Source organism: Dipodomys merriami, unplaced genomic scaffold (genome assembly GCF_024711535.1).
Source record: "Dipodomys merriami isolate MVZ:Mamm:240054 unplaced genomic scaffold, mDipMer1.0.p SCAF_21, whole genome shotgun sequence".
NCBI lineage: Eukaryota > Metazoa > Chordata > Mammalia > Rodentia > Heteromyidae > Dipodomys > Dipodomys merriami.
Window position 1 is genome coordinate 2,863,317 of NW_027203493.1, and position 22,041 is coordinate 2,885,357.

General features: G+C 38.8%; 2 pseudogenes; one reads left to right on the forward strand and one right to left on the reverse strand.

Moving 5' to 3' along the window:
* The first annotated feature begins 6,493 nt into the window (after positions 1-6,493).
* On the forward strand, positions 6,494-7,725 carry LOC138834122 (olfactory receptor 5B3-like; annotated as a pseudogene).
* Positions 7,726-8,230: 505 nt separating this feature from the next.
* LOC138833546 (olfactory receptor 5B12-like) lies at positions 8,231-16,830 on the reverse strand (annotated as a pseudogene).
* Between the last annotated feature and the right edge of the window lie 5,211 nt (positions 16,831-22,041).

Consider the following 22,041-nt stretch of genomic DNA (forward strand, 5'->3'; position numbering starts at 1 on the left):
TAAAATTCATAGGAGATGTTTACATTCCTTCCTTACTAGTGTTGGACTCTTAGTTAGCAAAATATTATATAATATCACATGAATTATGTATCCTCCTTGAATATATAGGTATAGATGTTATGTATATTATATGTGTCTATTGTCTGTCTATCTATCTATCTATCTATCTATCTATCTATCTATCTATCTATCTATCTATCTGTATATATAGACAGAGAGAGAGAGAAAGAGACAATTCTATTCTACTATGTGTTACTACCTTTGATGTCTAGAAAACTTAAAACTTGTCCACATAACAGTTTCTCTGTGGTAACCCCTGTTTTCACTGTATTTGATGTTGGTATAATTTGTGGAGGGGAAGGGAAACAAATTGTTTCATGTGAAATTGTTTAAATAGGGATACAGGTGGACTCATTGCAACAATGAGATGTACAAGACATTATGTTGAAAAACAAATTTTACAACTTTGGCTGGGGGTAGGGGTGGGGGGATGGTGGGGTGGGAGGAGATGTGAGGGCAGGGATGGGAAGGGGAAACAAAGGAAGAAGCAACAATGCTTGATAAGAAATGTACTCATTACATAACCCCTCTGTTCGGTATTTTCACAATAAAAAAACTTATTAATAATTAAAAGAACAGTTTCTCTGCAGTTGAGTTCTTTCATTTGGAAGGAGTCAGGACAACAAAAGTCTTTCCCACATCGCCTGCATGAGGAATGTGTCTCCTCCCTGTGAATGCTTTCCTGGCATCAACGAAGGCTTTTTTCTACATTGCTTACATACCTAAGATATCTCGCTCCAAATTTTACTCCAGTAGGAGATTAACTATCTGGAATACAATAGGAGAAACTTCAAAATTGGCTTCTGGGTTAGCAATTCTGTTCTCAAATGAAAACTTACATGAAGCGAACAATTTAATAAATGGAAAAATTTGTTTCAGCTCTTGTGTTAAGAGCTTATTGCCCATGGTTAGTAGGCTCTGAGCTGGGGCTAAAGATCATAGCTCACAGACCATGGAGTAGAGCAAAGCAGGTCACTAATGGCAGATGGGAAGAAGAGTAGGACTACATGAATTGCCAGGTATAGGCCCCAATTGATACAACTCAATTTTCCATTTTCATCCAGATCAGCCCAGCTCCTGAAGTTTCTATCTCCTCCTAACATAGCATATCATCATTTGGCTCCAGCTATTAATACATGAGACTCTAAGGAGGATATAATGCACGTTAGACAGAGATATCTCAGACATATAAAGACATATATCTCAGACAGCAGAGACATCTCATATATAAAAACACTAATCTATTCATCTCAAGAATGTAGACATATAAGAACAAACCAAAAGAAAAGAAGTAGAGGGAACTTGATATCAAAACAAAAATAAGTGAAAAATAGACTGAAAACTAAAAAAGAGTTCAAAATGATGAGACAAGGAAATAATTGGGCTGAATAACTAAAAAAAGAGAGCTTCAAATAAAATACAAAATAGGTAAAATTAATGCAAAAACCCACAAAATATCATTTAAGCAAAAATCAGAGATGAATTTGAGAATTGACTTACAGAAATACAAAATATCATGAAAATGCATTGTGAACAATCTATGCAAACATCTGAACACTTATAAACAATGGGCACATCTATGCACAAGTACTCTGAGCATGATTGAATTGGGAAGGAAATAGAAAATCTTAAACACTTAAAAACTAACAAATTTGAATCTGTGAACAAAATATTCTGTCAAGGAAAACCCACAGGCCAGATGCCTTCACTCTAGAGTTTAACAAACTTTTCAGAAGGATTCAGACAATTTTCTCTTAAGACCTAGGGAATCTTTTTTCTACCATTTGGATATTTATAAAAAACCTTTTCTGTGCCTAGATTTGTTGAATTTTTGTTTGGAAAAAGCTCTCAGATTTATTGACCAAATGAGTTGCAGGCTTTGTATTAAATCAGATATTCTCCAGCATTAAGTAATGAAGAAAAAAAAATTTTTTTTTTGGGTCCGGTCGTGGGGCCTGAACTCTGGGCCTGTGCACTGTCCCTCAGCACTTCAGCTCAAGGCTAGCGCTCTACAACTTGAGCCACAGCGCCACTTCCGGCTTTTTTCATTTTGCTTATGTGGTGCTGAGGAATCGAACCCAGGGCCTCAGGCATGCAAGGCAAGGGCTCTACCACTGAGCCACCTTCCCAGCCCCATGAAGAGATATTTTTCAAGCACATTTTAGAAGTTTATCCGAGAACATTTTTCTTAGAATAAGAGGCAATATAAAATGAGGGCCACCTGTTAATATCTTTGATAAGTATCAGTCCAAATTTCCTCAAAAATTATGGACAAAAATTCAGGGACATGTAAGATTTTGCACCACAACTAAGTGGGATTTATCCACCTGTGGCAGAATCACTCAACACACACAATAAAATGAGAGTACACAAAGAAGATAACAATATGATCATATTCATAGATGCAAAAATGCATTGAAGGAAATAGTAACATTCCTCCACAACAGACAATGCTGAAAAATTTAGGTACAAATGAATGCAATTCAACACACTAAGAGCATTTATAACAAGGCAACAGTGACTAACATATCAAATGGTAGATATAAACTTTATTTAACATAGTTCTGGAAACCTTTGCCAGAGAAAACAGGCAAGAGGTAGACTAAAAGACACTCATACTGGAAAACCATGGAAGCAGATGCAAATATCTCCTTGGTATCTCTACTCCTTGTTCCTTTCAGTGCTGCTCACACAAGCTAAGAAGTGGCACCACCCACCTGTCTATCCACTGATTGGGGATAAAGAAGATGTGGTACATACAGAACATGAAATACTGTTCATCAAGAAATAAGGATCAAACCCTGTCATTTGTGAAAACAGGGGAAAAGTAGATCATTACTTTAATTGAAATATATAAACTAGAAAGGCAATTGTGAAATGATCACATTCATGTCAGGTGTATTGTTGCAAAGTATGATGTGATAACAGTAGTAGAAGACAAAGATATACTCTAGTTCCCCAAAATCTAGACCAGAATTGTAACGTTTCAAAGAAATAGCACTGCACAGGAAGTTAAACTAACTTGAACATTCAATAATAAATATCCATATGACAATAACTAATGGTTCTCATCAATATATACCTTTTATTATATATGTTAAAATAAATTTAACCATTAAAAGTTTGTAACCAGCCCAATCCCTACAGACAGAATAATTGCTTCTTCCCTAGAAAAACAGAGGGAGATTTATGTAGTCTCATGAGGGAAATCTCCAGAGCTCTCCAAGTCTCTATAATTCTCTCCAGATCTCCACATATTAACCTTGAAATCCCAATACGAAGCAAATGAAGTCATTTTAGGAGGATCACTATTCTTCCCATTTAGCATTGGATGTAGTTTATAATCTTAATGATAATCACTTGAGTACAAACAGACCTGAGGTTTGCTATGTGCCTTTGACCAGGGTTACAGAAAACATGAAAAGACAACCACACTCCTTGATTTCTAAATGATAAACTCCTGACAAGATACTTTGTAGATTTTTTTCTTATTTGGCATTAATAGGCAGATTTTTATGAATTTTTTGTGAGAGAAATACATTTATGTTTCTTATGAAAATAAGGTAAGTAATTCTCAAAAGAGCAGAGAAATCATTTATGTTAAATTCAAAAGATGATCTTAGATCATATTTTTTCCTCTCTTTTCCTTTTCTTACAGATTAGGGTTTTGTCACTACTGCTGAGAAGATGCAATTCTACTAGAATTTACAGAAACTTCCATGACTGACTTCCCAATTTCAGACTGACGATTCTGGATTTGACCATTCCTCTTCTACCATACACCTGGTAAACTTCTATATTTAATAAACACCTTAGTAAGAAGTGAAACTCATGCAAAAGAAGTGGATACATATAACCATTATAAGTTATTTATAAATTAAAGCTCTAATGGTGAGCTATATCGGAAGTATAAATATTGAAAGTTAGTCATAGGAACTTCAATGATTCACAGTTGCTGTGGCTTTGTTCCCCAAATATAAATAGGATTGGAGAGTGGTACTTTAATTGATTACCAATTTTTAAATAGTAACTATATATTTAAGTATATGGAACGTTCAAAAACACTGGCAAACAAAACTCATAAGAGAGACATAATATCTGCTCAAACTTTAAAAAAATGTACCAGGATGAATGAACATTCTCTAAATTGCCTTCCAACCCTTCCAAAAATTTCTCAGGTTTATTGTTAGAGGGTGGCTTCAACTAACTCTCTTTTTTGGCATTGCCTATTTTTCTTCATCTATTTATTCAGTTATTTTTAACATAACAATGCAACATGAGGTTTTATTGCAGTAATTTCATGCATGCATACAGTATTCTTCAAGTGAGTTTACTCCCTTCTTTATGTATTTTTTATTGTGAAAATACTGTACAGAGGGGTTACAATTACATGGGCAAGATAATGAGTACATTTCTTATCAAGCATTGTAGCCTCCTCCTTTGTTTCTCCTTCCGATCCCTTCCCATCCTCCCCCACCCCGCTCCCCTCCACCCAATCCTCCTCCCCTCCCACCAACGTTGTAAAGTTCGTTTTCGACATAATGACTTGTACATCTCATTGCTGCAATGGGTCCATCTGTATCTCATATATTTTTATTCCTCTTCCTGCTCCAGCCTTTATCAAACAGTTATGATGAGTTCTACTATGCTGTCTTCTTATAGAAGTGTGTGTGTGTGAGTATAGATACATATGTGCATGGGTATGTATGTGTGTATTTATGTATGTATATATATATATATTAAATTTTTCTCATGCCACCTGCATAACTTCAGAGTATTATATAGCTTCTCAAAATGCTTTGTTTTTTATTGGTAAAGTAATACTAATAGTATTATCTCTTACATATGATCACACCATTCACATAAATCCTTATCATTGGCTATTGAACATAGTATATGCTAAAAGTAACCTCATGTGTTTAGATTGGCAGCCATAATATCTACAGGGAAGGTCATAAACTGAAGGTTCCAAGGCTTAGGAGAAAATAATAGGGAATAGTAACTACTTTAGGATGAATATTCTTCAATGTTTCAAAGCCAAAAATAAATTTTATTTTATTTTATTTTATTTTTGCCAGTCCTAGGGCCTGAACTCTGGGCCTGGGCACTGTCCCTCAGCTCTTCAGCTCAAGGCTAGCGCCCTACCACTTGAGCCACAGCACCACTTCTGGCTTTTTCTGCTTATGTGATACTGAGGAATCAAACTCAGGGCCTCATGCATGCAAAGCAAGCACTCTACCACTGAGCCACCTTCCCAACTCCCCAAAATAAAATTTAAATACTTATAATTATCTATATAAGAACATTTTCTTGTTGTTGTTGTGAAGCTTGAACTCATGGCCTGGGCTATGTCACTGAGCTCTTTTGTTCAAGGATAGTGCTCTATCACAGCTCCACTTCTGGTTTTCTGGTGCTTAATTGGAGATAAGAGTCTCATGGACTTTCCTACCTGGACTGGCTTTAAACTGCAATCCTCAGATCTCAGACTCCCGAGTAGCTAGGATTTCAGGTGTGAGCCACCATGTGCACATGAATTTAAGTCAAACAAATATTAAGTCCACTGAATTCCTTCTTAATAATAACCTAATACCTGGCACTGAACTCAGAATTTTGCATCTTTTTATGCACTATCTTATTTATATCCTCAACATAGGTTTTATTGTTGCTTTCATGTTGTAGGTAGCTGTATGATGAGCATGGAAGGTATATTAGGAATAATGACCCGTGGTTGAGTTGAGTGAGAAATGGTTGATGTGAGACACATCATGACCAGAAAACTACCTATCCCCAAGGTAGGTCCTCACTTAGAATTTGTAGCTGCAGATTGTGCATATCCATAACACAATGGTCATCTCTCCATCCCCATCACTTATAGATAGTTATCCTACTTTAACATTAGACTAAACCTTCTTCGACCTCAAGTTTACATTAATAAGAAACACAATGTGAACACATATGCATGTGTCCATGTGCATGGAGTTTTGCAGAAGAGGCTAAAATGCAACCCAAACTTGTTTTTTTATTTAGGATCAATCTTCTAGTGTTTCAAAGAAAAGTTATTTAGCTGTCTGAATATTTTCTTTGCCTGATTTTTCTTTACCTCTAAGGAAAGGCAAACAGATTGAAAATGAGGTGAAATTCTCAGTCATCCAGTCCATGGTGATATCTCAAAGAAAGAGACTGAACATAAACAGACATCATTCTTGAAAATTGGGTTAAATTCAATTTTATTCGAATTTATTTTCGACCATTAGGTTTAGGAGCCATTTATCATAAGTCCAAAACACAGAAGAATAATTTATATCACACAAATATGAGTAAATTATTCTATCTTCTCAGCTTTGTAATTTACATTAATGTGATCACCAATCATGCCCATAATACTGTTGAGAGAAAACAGTATACCTATAGGAGTTCTTGACAGCCAAGCAACATGGAAGTGTCACCTTTTTCTGAGCTCAGGAGAAGGTAATTGGCAGAGAGAAGCAACCATACAAATCATTTTACCAAGTTATGAAATTATAAATTAAGTCTATGATCCATGATGCAGATTTAACAGTATTTATCCCCATTTATCATGCATGCACAGGACTGTATTATCAAGCCAACACTTCTGCCAGAAAAAAAAATCTCCAAAGACAAATTGTTCATATACTTTCAAAAGTCAATTCTACCTTTTCATTAACACCTTCCCCTCCCCCATACTTGTAGTGCACTGAGAAATCTTCAGATAACATCAACGGAGAACAAGACGGAAGTAACTCAGTTCATCCTGCTAGGACTGACCAGTGACCCACATCTACAGGTTCCCTTCTTTATCACCTTCTTCCTCATCTACACAAAAACGGTGGTTGGAAAACTGGGGATGATCCTCCTGATTCCCTTGGACTCTCGTCTCCACACCCCCATATACTTCTTCCTTGGTAATCTTTCTCTGGTGGACTTTTGTTGCGCTTCATCTGTCACTACAAAGGTCATGGCTGGGCTCATCAAAGGAGACAAAGTCATGCCTTACAATGCTTGTGCTGCTCCAATGTTCTTTTCTGCAACCTTTGCTAATGTGGAAAATTACCTCTCATCCTCCATGGCCAACGATCGCTATATAGCAGTGTGTAAGCCTCTCTATTACACCACTACCGTGACAACAAGTGTGTGTGCATTTCTCATCATTGGTTCCTATTTCTGTGGTTTTTTTGAATGCTTCAATCTATACAAGGAACACCTTCAGTCTCTCCTTTTGTAAATCAAACCTGGTCCATCATTTTTTCCCTGATGTTCTAGCAGTGATGGTTCTCTCTTGCTCTGGTGGACGTATTATTGAACTGGTTCTTATTTGTGTAGCCAGCTTCAATATCTTTTTCTCCCTCCTAATAATTTTGATTTCATACCTAACCATTTTCATCATTATCTTAAAAGTGCACTCAGCCATGGAACTTCGTAAGGCCTTAATCTACCTGCTCCTCCCACTTCACTGCGGTCTCCATTTTCTATGGCACTGTTATGTTCACGTATTTACAGCCCAGCTCCAGTCATTCCATGGACACTGACAAAATTGCTTCTGCCTTTTATACTATGATCATCCCCATGCTGAACCCTATAGTCTATAGCCTGAGGAACAAGGAGGTCAAGAATGCTTTTACAAAAATGGTTTTCAAGTCAAAATGATCTTTAAGGTACTACTGTAACGTCTTAGGATGCACAAAATCCAGATCTTCTCCTTTTAGTGAGATTGTTTTAAAACAAACATTGAATTCAAAATGCTCATGGGATACTTTTACTTCTGCAATAGTCTGAAAAAAAGAGTAAGATTTTTTTTCCAGAAACATAATACCTGAATAAGACTATAAAGTGGGGAAACTTGTAAAAATACAATAGAAAGCCCACGGATTGGAGAAGATCTTCACTAGCCATACAACAGACAAGGGTTTCATATCTAAAATATACCTGGAACTCAAAAAATTAAATCCCCCAACAACAAATCTTCAAAGAAACAACTGCCCAATAAATAAGTGGGCTAAAGACTTAAAGAGAAACTTCTCTGAAGAGGAAAGAAGGATGGCCAGTAGACACATGAAGAAATGCTCAACCTCCCTAGCCATAAAAGAAATGCAAATCAAAACAACATTGAGATAACACCTCACCCCAGTTAGAATGGCTATAATCAATAACTCTAATAAGAACAGATGCTGGACAGAAGGGAACCTTACTTCATTGTTGGTGAGAGTGTAAACTTGTTCAACCACTTTGGAAATTAGTATGGAGGTTCCTCAAAAGACTCCACATAGAGCTCCCCTATGACCCAGCAATCCCACTTTTGGGCATTTACCCAAATGATCACAAACAAGACCACACTAAAGCTACCAGCACAACTATATTTATTGCAGCATTATTTACCATAGCTAAGATATGGAACCAACCCAGATGCCCCTCAGTAGATGAATGGATCAAGAAAATGTGGTATATATGGAATTCTATGCCTCCATCAGAAAGAATGACATTGCCCCATTTGTTAGGAAATGGAAAGATTTGGGAAAAATTATATTAAGTGAAATAAGCCAGGCCCAAAGAAACATAGGTCCCATGGTTTCCCTTATTTGCAATATCTAGTATACGTATGAGTCAAACAGAAAAGGTCAGATAAGTTGATGTTAGGGAAATGAACCCCAAGATAAGTATTCAAATTCTTTTTCTTTCATGCTATTGTTTCTAACATATTTATAAGATGATTTCTTTGTTGCTTTGTATGTCCTTCCCCCACGGTATAACCCCAGATTTCACTGTATTTGATGTTGGTATAATTTGTGGAGGAGAAGGGAAAAAAACAAATCGTTTAAATAGGAATACAGGTGGACCCATTGCAACAATGAGATGTACAAGTCGTTATGTTGAAAAACGAACTTTACAACTTTGGTGGGGGGGGAGAAGGGGAAGAGAATCAGGTAGCCGGGGTGGGGAGGTATGGGAAGGGATGGGAAGGGGAAACAAAGGAGGAGGCAACAATGCTTGATAAGAAATGTACTCATTATCTTGCCCATGTAATTGTAACCCCTCTGCACGCTATTTTCACAAGTAAAAAATATTAACTATATCAATGCATTCAATCATTTTCCATATGATCTTTCTATCACATGTAAGTGCAAAAATAAAAATGAATCAGGAAAATAAAGGAGCATCTAAAAATTGGTATTTTGGGTGACCAAGTTATTACCTTTATGTGTCAGAGTAGATTAAGGATCCCAGATAAATGGCAACATATTACATAAGTGTCTGTGAAGATGTGTCTAAGAAAAGTTTTATTTTATTTTATTTATTTTTAATTTTTTTTGTTGTACAAAGGAGTTACAGTTACATGATCCAAGTAATGAGTACATTTCTTATCAAGTATTGTTGCCTCCTCCTTGGATTTTCCCCTCCCATCCCTTCCCTCCCACCTTCTTGGCTACACCTCCCCACACACACCTAAATTGTGAAGTTTGTTTTTTTGACATAGCATCGTATACATCTCATTGTTGCAAGGGTAAATATGTACCCTATTTAAACAATTTGTTTTTTTCCTTCCCCTCCCCAAATTATACCAACATCAAATACAGTGAAAACAGGGGTTATACTATGGGAGAGGAATATACAAAGTAACAAAAAAAATCACATGGTACCTTATAAATATGTTAGAAACAATAGCAAGGAAGAAAAATAACCAGTTGTGTCCCTATCTTGGGGTTCATTTCGCTTGGCAGAATTCAAAGAAGGTCCTCCCTCACTAATGTGGGTATCAATCAGCCGATCCACTGATGCTCACTTGAATGGGAGAAAGGGTACATTTTGAATTCTCTTTTTAAAGTGATACATCCACTTCTAATTGAACTCTGTCAGAAGTTACAACTGCTTCCTATCGGGCCCTGGGTCACCAAGATAAGCATAGGTATATTTCACTCCTAATTGCCAAATCTTTGCTAATGAATTGAATTAAATCATCCACCTTCCCTTGGAAAAAATTTTATTAAATGAAGTAAGCCAGGCCCAAAGAAACATAGGTCCCATGGTTTCCCTTATTTGCAATATCTAGTATAGTCTGAGTCAAGCAGAAAAGGTCAGATAAGGTGATGTTAGGGAAATGAACCCTAAGATATGTATTTTAATGTTTTTTTTCTTTCATGCGATTGTTTCTAACACATTTATAAGATTATTTCTTTGTTGCTTTGTATGTCCCTCCCCCACAGTATAACCCGTGCTTTCACTGTATTTGATGTTGGTATAATTTGTGGAGGGGAAGGGGAAAAACAAATTGTTTAAATAGGGATACAGGTGGATCCATTGCAACAATGAGATGTACAAGTCATTATGTCAAAAACGAACTTTACAACTTTGGTGGGGGGGCGAGCAGGGAGGATTGGGTGGGAGGGCGGGGGGGGGGGAGGATGGGAAGGAATGGGAAGGGGAAACAAAGGAGGAGGCTACAATGCTTGATAAGAAATGTACTCATTATCTTGCCCATGTAATTGTAACCCCTCTGTACAGTATTTTCACAATAAAAAAAAATCATCCACTTTCCCAGGTGTCTCACATGCAGACAACACATCGTGAATCTTCTTGGCTTTCATAATCACAGCAGACCCAACCACAATAATTCAGCTTTTGTATGTTTATGCACACCCTATTTGCACCATATTATCTGAAATAGCAATCAAAAAAGCAACTGTATGTAAATATATATAGTAAGATAGCATATAGTAGATAACAAAATATAATAAAAATATATGGTAGCTAATTCATCAGGACATGAAAGATTTCCATCTTGAAATTTATAAAAGTTTGCATAAAATATGTTTCAAAGTATTTCCTAATGATCCTCTGAATTTTATTGGTATGTTTTGTGATATCCACTCTCATCTCTAAAGTTATTAGTCTGTCTCCTCTCCCTCTTTCTTCTGGTTAATTAGTATAAGTATTTGTCAATCTTACTTATCTTTTCAAAGAACCAGTGTTTGTTTTCATTGACTATTGGTATTCTTCTGTTTCTACTTTGTTTATGTCTGCCCTGATAGAAATGAAATATATTTAATACTCTTGGAGTTGATGGTCTTTTGTTTTTAAGAGCTTACAATTCATCTTTATGTTTTTTATTTGAGATTTCTCTGACTTTTTTAGTGAAGGCATATAAATTGCTGTAAATGTCCTTTTTACCAGGAACTACCATTGTTGTGTCCTCCCCGGAAAGTTGTACTTCTCCAACCTTCCTACATACAGTAATCTGCGTTGGCTGCTATTCTATCTGAGCTATGAATGCATTATTCCTTACCTCTCTCTCTTTTAAAGTTTCTGTTGAAAAATCTACTGTTATGGGTTTATCTGTACAATTTAACACTTCTTTCTTGAAGCTTCCAATATAGTCTCTTTTCTCTGTATGCCTAAAACTTTCCTATGTTATGGGAGATTCTTTTGGAATCTTTGTCTGGTTGAAGTCCTAAAAATCTTATATACCTAGAATATGATGTCTTTCTCAAGATTTGGAAAGTTTTCTGCAGTTTTTTTATAGAATGTTTTCTGATTTTTAGCTTGTTTCTCTTCTCCATCTATATTCATCATTCATGTGTTTTGTTTTTCAGTGATCCAAAACGTCTTGCATTTTGTATTTATATTATGTTAGTTTTTACTTCTTTATCTTCATCTGCGTGTTCAAGTACATGTATTGTCTTCAGACCCTGATATTCTTTTTTTCAGTTTGATTCAGTATACTGGAGAAACTTTTCATTGAAGTATTTTCTTTTTCAATTTGGTTCATTGAACTTTGCATTTCTAGAATATATATATATATATATATCCATATCTCTATCTATCTATCTATATATATCCTAACACACACATGTGTGTTCATATATTAGGAATTATATATCATTGGTTAGACATAGTTTTAAAAAAACTTGATGTTTTAGTGAAATATCAAGTAAACGCATATCAACTAAAACTGCTGCAACCTCTTGTACAAGATTCTTGGATTCCTTTCCTATAGAAGTTTCCTTCTTGTGTTCCAGTAACCACTGTTGAATACAGGGAATTTTGTAGTATGTATTTCTATACCAAGGCTGGGCTGTATCACACAGATGCACTCAGCTGTCACAACAAATAACCACACTGGGTTAAGGCTTACTTGAAATATAGTATAATTGTGGAACAATATTTGTCAGCCTGTCACCTGGGGCATCTGGTCTACCTTGTGAATTGAACACTGGCTCCTCTCTCCACCCTGGGAAGCCTGAGATGGGACATGGAGCTATTTGCAATTTTTCTCTGTTGCCTTTATTTCTCTATGATTTTTGCTGTTCTGCTACCTTTTTCATGACTTCTGAGATCTTTCTCCCTTCACAATATAGTCTTTCCTGTGTCACCTAACTCTTCTCATTCACACACACACACACACACACACACACACACACACACACACACACACACACACACACACAAATAGTAGGCACTTTTTTGTCAGTCATGGGGCTGAACTCTGGGCCTGGGCACTATCCCTCAGGTCTTCACCTCAAGGCTAGTGCTCTACCACTTGAGCCATAACACCAGTCTCACGGACTTTCCTGCCTAGACTGGCTTTGAACGGGGAGCCTTAGATCTCAGCCTCCTAAGTAGCTAGGATTACAGGCATGAGCCACCAGCACCCAGCTAGTAGGCACTTTTAATCTGCAATTTTGCCCATCTCTTAATTTCACTTCAGATGTTTAAAGTAACCTATCAGAATGGTTTAACTGTTAAAAGAGGTTGAAAACAGGAATTTCCAAATAATATTTGTGCAAATATGAATAAATTGCTGAAATTCTTGTGAGTCATAGTTTATGAAATTCTGAAATTCTTGTGCTTCGTAGTTTATAATAATGTACTCAGCCGGGCGCTGGTGGCTCACGCCTGTAATCCTAGCTACTCAGGAGGCTGAGATCTGAGGATCTCGGTTCAAAGCCAGCCCGGGCAGGAGAGACCGTGAGACTCCTATCTCCAATAAACCACCAGAAAACCGGAAGTGGCGCTGTAGCTCAAGTGGTAGAGCGCTTGCCTTGAGCTGAAGAGCTGAGGGACAGCGCCCAGGCCCAGAGTTCAAGCCCCACGACAGACAAAAAAAAAAAAAAAACTAATGTACTCAGCAATCACATTCTTAATGCTATGGACAGCATATAGAAAATGTACTTTAAAACCGTGTACACTGGCTGGGAAGGTGGCTCAGTGGTAGAGCGCTTGCCTTGCATGCATGAGGCCCTGGGTTCAATTCCTCAGCACCACATAAACAAAAAGAAAAAAAGCCAGAAGTGGCACTGTGGCTCAAGTGGTAGACTGCTAGCCTTGAGCTGAAGAGCTGAGGGACAGCGCCCAGGCCCAGAGTTCAGGCCCCATGACCGGACCCTCCCCCCCCCAAAAAAAAAACCTAAAACAACTGTGTACAGTAGTAGCTGAATAGAAGCATCTAGCTGGTTTTTACTGAGGTTAGAGGAAATTATTTGGCATATTATTTCATCCACACGAGTGATTTTGTATCAAGTTGTTAAACTGTCTACATCTCAGCATCTAAGTGAGTGAATTTTTAAAACTGCTAATATGATGCATTTTACTCAGTTTAGATAATCGGTAATGCTGCATATTCCTATTGTACTCAAATGATTCTAAATCCAGGGCTTTTTCTGAAGAACATCAAATGCAGTAACATGCATTTAATAGAATGCATATTATACTTATACCTCCCAATTTCAATTCAATTTGCTTGTCATTCTGTTTCTTATTTTCGTTGTTTATTTTCATTGCCACTGATTTTTACATGACAATTATGGAGAACAGGGCAGAAGTACTATAGTTCATCCCCTTGGGTTTAACCAATGATCCTGATCTGTGGTCTACATTCCTTGTACCTCTCCTACATCACCATTCTGACTTAATTCATAGGGATGATTGTGTTGATTTACTTGGACTCCTGGCCAGCCTATGGTGCATTACCATTACAATATACCCTATTTCTACCTGGGAGAGGTTTCTCAGGAAACAGTACCTGGGTGTTTGAAGGCAAGTTTTTTTTTATGTATATCACAATGAGGAATTCCCAGTGGCAATAAGCACATAATCCAGGCTGGTACTAAGAAAGCACAGGATATACAATACAGGAGGAATAGCCTAGGCACACAAATTCCACCAACACTGAGCAATTCCCCTGAGTCATTGAACTACCAGCTATTTCATTTTGTGATTTAGAAGCACAAAGGGAATGATCAGAGTGATGATACCTTAGCATCTTGATGATCTACTTACTTATGCTTTATGCAAAGAATCTAGCTGTCTCATTACGGTTGGGGTTAGAAACAAGGGTAGAATGAGTTCTTTTTGTTTGAATTAAAAAAATTCTTTCTATTTAGTTATTTAAAAATTACAGAATCATTTTCAGGAGATTCTGCTCTCCTACATAAATATTAGACTGACTAAACTGCCATCTAGAAGGTAAAGAACAGATAAAATATAATTTTTCTTGAGTTCTTGTTCACTGAACTCTCTCTACTTCTTGGTTTGGTTTTTAAGGCACAGATGGGATATAATTTTTCAGGAGTTCATCTTCACTGAACTTTCTTCACTTTTTGGTTTTATTTTTGAGGAACAGGTAGCATACAGTTTGTCATGAGTTCTTGTTCACTGAACTCTGCCTACGTTTTTTTCAGGTGTTGTTTGTTTTGTTTTGTTTTTGAGACAGATTCTCACACCACAGCCCAGGCTTGCCTCACACAGCCAATTCTAGGTCAGTCTCCTGAGTGCTGAGTCTTGGAATTATAGGCAATGTGCCATCATGCTGCAGTTACTAAACTTTTCCTGATCGCTGAAATTGAGGAACTAAATACATTTACATTATATGCCATGTGTTATTTCTCAAATTCACTACTGGAACTTTTTCAACCATGAGATCCAAGATATGGATGATAGGGATCATTCTCTGGATTTCTGCATTTCACCACAAACATAAAAAAGATTATCTTGAAAGAGATACTGGGATCCCCACATTTTGGCAATAACTGTTAAAAGCACTATTGCCTGAGCACAGGGGCTCACACTGCGAACAAGAATCATACCATGATTTTGAAATCTAAGCATTTAAAATAAAATGTAAATATAAAATAGAATTCTGACATAATTATGCATGCACGGTTTATTTGTAAAGCACTTCATGCCAATAGTGAGGTGGAGTGTGGTATTTGACAGTACCTAGAGTTATAATTTTTCTGTGTATACTTTTACTGCAGGTTGAACTCAGGGCGCCACACTCTTGCTCAGGTTTTTGCTCATGGATGGCGCTCTGCCATGTGAGTCATGACTCCAGTCAAGCTTTTTTCTAATTAACTACATAGAGTCTCTTAAAGTATTGACTGCAAAGTATAGCTATTCAATCTCAGCCATCACAGCTCGTCAGATTTCTGAGTAGTTCCAATGAAAGGCATAATCCACCATCTCCTGACTATAATATAATCTGAAAATTGAAGCAGCATTCCATTTCTGGGAAAAGATACATAATTTTTTTCTAACCAGATTATTGGCTGGGGGAGGGTGACTCAAGTCACTTTCCTAGCCATCTAAAGGCTGTGAGTACTGTCAAGCCTTAAGTCTCACTATTGTCAATAATTAATGATAATAATAATAAGCTTTCCTAAGTAAGACATAGTTATGAAGCAGGAAGAGAATGGACAATGTATGTGAAAGAACTATACACAGAAATTAAGGATAAGAAAAAATTGTAATTACTGTAATTGTTCTTAGACAGTGAAGATAGAACAGAAAGTGTCATGATTAGCAAATCATTTGCAGTACATTGACTATGCCCAATGAAGACCTTGCTTTTACAACGGCCTTCTTGAATGCAATCTTGACCTCCTTGTTCCTCAGGCTGTAGACCAGGGGGTTCAGCATGGGGATGACCATCGTGTAGAACACAGAAGCAATTTTGTCCGTGTCCATGGAATGACTGGAGCCTGGCTGCAGGTACATGAAGATGATTGTCCCATAGAAGATGGACACAGTGGTGAGGTGGGATGCGCAGGTGGATATAGCTTTCTTCTTTCCCTCAGCTGAACGCATCCTCAAGATGGCAACAAAAATAAGCAGGTAAGAGCTCAAGATGACCGCCAGAGAGAAAAAGACATTGAATGCCGCCAGCACAAAGAGCACAAGCTCATTTGTGTGGATATCGGAGCAAGAAAGAACCAGCAGGGAGGGAATGTCACAGAAAAAGTGATGGATCACATTGGAACGACAGAAAGAGAGGCGGAAAGTGAGGGCCACGTGGGTGGAGGACTGCAAGAGCCCATTGACGTAGGAAAGGGTCACAAAGAGGACACACACGGCGCTGGTCATGGTGCTGCTGTAGTGCAGGGGTTTACACACAGCTGCATGGCGGTCAAAGGCCATCGAGGCCAGGAGGAAACATTCAATAATGGCAAAGGCTACAAAGAAGAACATCTGGGTGGCACAGGCATTGTAGGAGATGATCTTCTCTCTGGTGAGAAACCCTTCCATCACCTTGGGAGTGACAGCTGAGGCATACACACAGTCCACCAGGGAGAGGTTGCTGAGGAAAAAGTACATGGGGGTGTGGAGGCGAGCATCCAACAGAATCAGCGCGATCATCCCGAGGTTGCCAGCCAGAGTGATGAAGTAAATGAGGGTGAAGATGATAAATAAAGGGACCTGCAGCTCTAGGGCATCTGTTAAGCCCGCAAGAATGAAGCCAGTCACCTCTGACGTGTTCTCCATCACAGTCCTTTGGGAATTACCAGGACAGGCTTCTTGAACAGCACCAGGAGCAGCGAGGTGTGGCCAAGGTCTCTTGCTCTTGTGTCAGCTTCCTGCCCTGTGCGGGAGTCTGTGGAAGGAGCTGGCCTGGGTGCTGTGGGAGGCGCAGCTTGAGTGAAGTCCTGCACCTGGAAGTGGTACACATGGTCACCGGAGCATCTTTGCTGCCCACAGCTGCTACATGCCAGGCATAGTATGACTCTGGGGCTCAGTTCAGTTGGCCTGGTATATGCTAATCTCTATTACATGAAATCACACAGCATTCTCTTCCAGTCTTTTCAATAGCATACAAACACCCAGGTCTAACATATGCATAGAGAGCTAAGGAGCAAAAAGCACACAGTGCAGGAAAGTGTGGTGACACTTTTGTAAATGGTGGTGACAAATCTTGTCCCAAGCATTACCCACCTGTGACAGACCTTCACCATTCTAGCTGTAGGCGTTCAGTGATTTCAGCTCTAGGACACTCAGGATTCTCCCTCTATTGTATGAAGGATGCTGCTTTCAGAAACTTCATGACATATGGGAGACATTCTTCTTGATGACATGAATTTGTTCAGTATCCCAAAACATAAAGGAAGACTTTACTCAAATGTTTGAATCAAAGCTTTAGCTCTTTTCTTTTCTTGTTGCAAACCTCATTTTGCAGAGGGGCTGTGTTCTGTTACTTATCCGCATCCAGGTCTTCAGATTTTTGGTAGGGAGAACAGGGGACTAAAAAAGTATTATCTTATTGTTCCCTGCACTAGAGACTGCCTTCAACTGAGCAGTACTGAATGAGCAATCTGGGTGCACTTACCTCCAGCGTGGCTCAGGTGACAGCTGAATCTGCAATTGCGAACAATATTCATTTCTTCTTGTCTAAAAAATGTTCATATTCAAGGATTGAGATGGCATAACATTTGCTTTAAAGATAGACAAGCATTCACTGTGTATACCACAAAGTTAAGAAATGTCTAGGATGGGGTGAGTCCAAGGGGGACGATATTGTTGAAGGGTGTGACATAGATCAAGATGCATTGTATTATATACTGCTTTGTTCAATGACACGCCCTTTGTATAACTACTTAAAGACAACAATAAAAAATTAAACATAAAATGACACTGGGCAAGACTAGAAAAATGTGGTTAAAATCCTAAAATGGATAATTTTAAATAATTTTTAAAAACCTACATGACCAAAAGGCAGGTGACACCAACATTGTTTCATCATGTTCGTGATGGATAAGTAGAAGTAATCTTTCCAATGTACTGAGCTTTAGGAATAAATAAAACATTATGGAAAAAGAAAACCCCCTTTCCTCCTCTTTACAAGCTATCCTCCTCCCTTATGTGGTAATGAACATAAAACTGTGAAAGCCAAAATGTGTTAATTATATCTCGCATTTAGACTCTTTAATTTTCATAGGCTGCTTCATTTCCTCATGTCTACTTAGGTACATTCTTTCAGCAATATTAAACATCCATATTTTCATATTCTTAAATTCATCCATAAGAAGAATGAATTGTGTCTTTAGCAGGAAAATGGGTAGAACTGGAGATTATCATGTGAAGCCTAGTAAGCGAACTTTGTCAAAAAGACAAAGTTCATACGTGCATGCCAGGCCTAAATACAAGCATGTACATAAACACACACAGCATCATACACGCACAGATATACATACACCTCACACACACACACACACACACACACACACAGGGCACACACACACTCCCTTACACATAGTTGTGATTGTGGAACTGATTGGGCAGCTTGTGGAGAGGAAAAGAATGTCAGGGGTGAGCAATACTGAAATATCTTGCATCTGTAAGTGAAGAGGGCAAAAGAAAATTCATGGGAGAGAGGGGTGGAGGGATGAGGAAAGTCAGGACAAGCAAGGAGATGAATCTGATTAAAATATAGCACATGCATTGCACTGTGCAATACCATGGTGGAACTCCTTTGAGTTGTTAGCACTCCCTGAAACAATATTTTACTTAAAAAAATGGCAGGAATGTAAAGCATCCACTCCAGGATGTGGGTGCTAATGGGAAGGAGGGCCAGGGCAAATAGAGAGGGTGAAAGAGAGTGAATAGCATAAAACACTTCATGTACATGTGTGAATATTCAACAGTGAAGCTCTCTTAGGGATTGTTTTGGAAGGGGGAGAAGGATGATGAAGAAGAGAGATCGAAAAATTAGGTCTAATTAAGATATATTGTATGCATATATTAGCATGTAAAAATGAAACACCTTTGCAAACCTTCATGGATGCTAATTAATAAAATGTGAGGAAAACAAAATAGTGTATCATTTGAGATGGCCAATTAGATATAAGTAATATCATTCCTGACATTTAAAAAAGGAGTTATAATCCTTTAACTGCTAGTCTACTTTTTTTTTTTTTTGGCCAGTCCTAGGGCTTGAACTCAGGGCCTGGACACTGTCCCTGAGCTTCTTTGCTCAAGGCTAACACTGTACTACTTGAGCCACAGCGCCACGTCTGGCTTTTTCTGTTTATGTGGTGCTGAGGAATTGAACCCAGGGCTTCATGCATGATAGATAAGCATTCTACCACTGAGCTACTTTCCCAGCCATGGAAAATATGGCAGTACTTGCACATTTCTGAAATACTCACTATTGACCCAGGAGCGGATGAATGCAGGTGCAAAGGAGGAGGCAAGGAAACCCGTCATGTCCAGACCATTGGTTGGAGGTCCACATCCTGGAAAGCCTCCTGTGCAGAAGGGCTTTTGTACCTGTGGAGTCGCATGGTCTGGACAGAGCCTGGGCCTGTGTCTTGCAAATATCCAGGTAGAGAACGTAGCCTTTGCACGCAGGTCTCAGGGGGAGCTGTGCTGTGGGAGTGGCTGTCCCTGAGGTGTTTCCTGCCACAGTGGCTCTTCCATCCTGACCTAGACAGAGACAAGGTCCATGTCCTGGGAGACAACACTGTGCATTTTGGCTGGGGGAATAGAGGCTTTGGAGAAAAAGCCTCCCATGATCAAGTCAACTGTGGCACAGGCAGGAGAGGAAACAGACAAAACCCTCTCTGAAATATTTCACTTAAGTCGTACTTATGCAAGCTTTTTTGTTGTTGTTGTTGGTTGTGGGGCTTGAACTCTGGGCCTGGGCACTGTCCCTCAGCTCTTCAGCTCAAGGCAAGCGTTATACCACTTGAGCCACAGCACCAGTTCCAGTTTTCTGGTGGTTTACTGAAGATAAGAGTCTCACGGACTTTCCTGCCAGGGCTGGCTTTGAACTGAGGTCCTCAGGTCTCAGCCTCCTGAGTAGCTAGGATTACAGGCATGAGCCACCAGTGCCAGGCTAAGCTTTTTTTTTCTTAACTCAGGGCCTAGATGATATTTCTTCCTCCTCTTCCTCCTCCTCTTCCTCCTCCTCTTCTTCCTCCTCTTCCTCCTCCTCCTCCTTGTCTTTCTCCTCCTTCTCCTGCTCCTCCTCCTCCTCCTCCTCTTCCTCCTCCTTCTCCTCCTCCTCCTCCTCCTCCTCCTCCTCCTCCTCCTCCTTCTCTTCTTCCTCTTCTTCCTCGTCCTCCTCCTCCTTGTTTTCCTCTTCCTCTTCCTCTTCCTCTTCCTCTTCCTCTTCCTCTTCTTCTTCTTCTTCTTCTTCTTCTTCTTCTTCTTCTTCTTCTTCTTCTTCTTCTTCTTCTTCTTCTTCTTCTTCTTCTTCTTCTTCTTCTTCTCCTTCTTCTCCTTCTTCTCCTTCTTCTCCTTCTTCTCCTTCTTCTTCTTCCTCTTCTTCTTCTTCCTCCTCCTCCTCTTCCTCCTCCTCCTCCTCCTCCTCCTCCTCCTCGTCTTCCTCCTCCTCCTCCTCCTCCTCTTCCTCTTCTTCCTCCTCCTCCTCCTCCTCCTCCTCGTCTTCCTCCTCCTCCTCCTCCTCCTCCTCTTCCTCTTCTTCCTCCTCCTCCTCCTCCTCCTTGTTTTCCTCTTCTTCTTCTTCTTCTTCTTCTTCTTCTTCTTCTTCTTCTTCTTCTTCTTCTTCTTCTTCTTCTTCTTCTTCCTCCTCCTCCTCCTCCTCCTCCTCCTCCTCCTCCTCCTCCTCCTCCTCCTCCTCCTTGTTTTCCTCTTCTTCTTCTTCTTCTTCTTCTTCTTCTTCTTCTTCTTCTTCTTCTTCTTCTTCTTCTTCTTCTTCTTCTTCTTCCTCCTCCTCCTCCTCCTCCTCCTCCTCCTCCTCCTCCTCCTCCTCCTCCTCCTCCTCCTCGTCTTCCTCGTCCTCGTCCTCGTCCTCCTATCGTCCTCCTCCTTTTTCTCCTTTTTCTTCTTCTTATTGTGCTGCTGCTTCTTTTTAAATTTTATTGCCAAGGTGATGTACTGAGGGATTATAGTTACATAGGTAAGGTAGTATGTACATTTCTGGTTGAACTTGTTATCCCTTCCCTCATTTTTCTCCCTCTTTCCCTTCCTTCCCAATCTCCTCCCCCCTCCGCACCCCCCCCCCCGCCAAGTTGTATAAATCATTTCCAACATATTGTGTTGTGATGGTCACTGTTGCATAGGTTCCTCATTTGACCTTTGTCTCACCATTTTTTTTGCTCTCCTTCCCTTCTCTAGTTCAGATAAACATATATAAAATATGCAACATTATTTCCCCAAACTAATATTCAGAACCAACCCAGATGCCCCTCAGTAGATGAATGAATCAATAAAATGTTTTATATGTATATATAAATTCATGTGTATATATATATATATATATATATACACACACATGAATTTATGTTTCCATCAGAAAGAATGACACCAACCCATTTGTAAGGAAATGGAAAGACTTGGAAAAAAATCACATTAAGTGTAGTAAGCTAGACCCAAAGAAATATAGGTCCAATGGTCTCCCTTATTTGTAATAAATAGTATATGTCTAGGATAATCTTAGCAGATGAGCAGAATAGGTCAATAGCTATGTACATACGACTATATAAGATGATGCTAAGTTAAGTGAACTCTAAGACATGGACACAAGAGGTTTTTCTTCATTGTTTTTCTTTGTTGTTTTCAACCTACACAAGAATTTTAATATATAGGATTTTTTTCCTGAAAGGTCTAGAGATCTCCGAGTATATTTTTTATTAGTTTTTCTTCAATCTTGTAAACAAAATACTCATTTGTCTTACCACTGTGGAGAAATTTCACAATATTTCCCTCCATTTTATGTTCAATATTTTATTAATATGT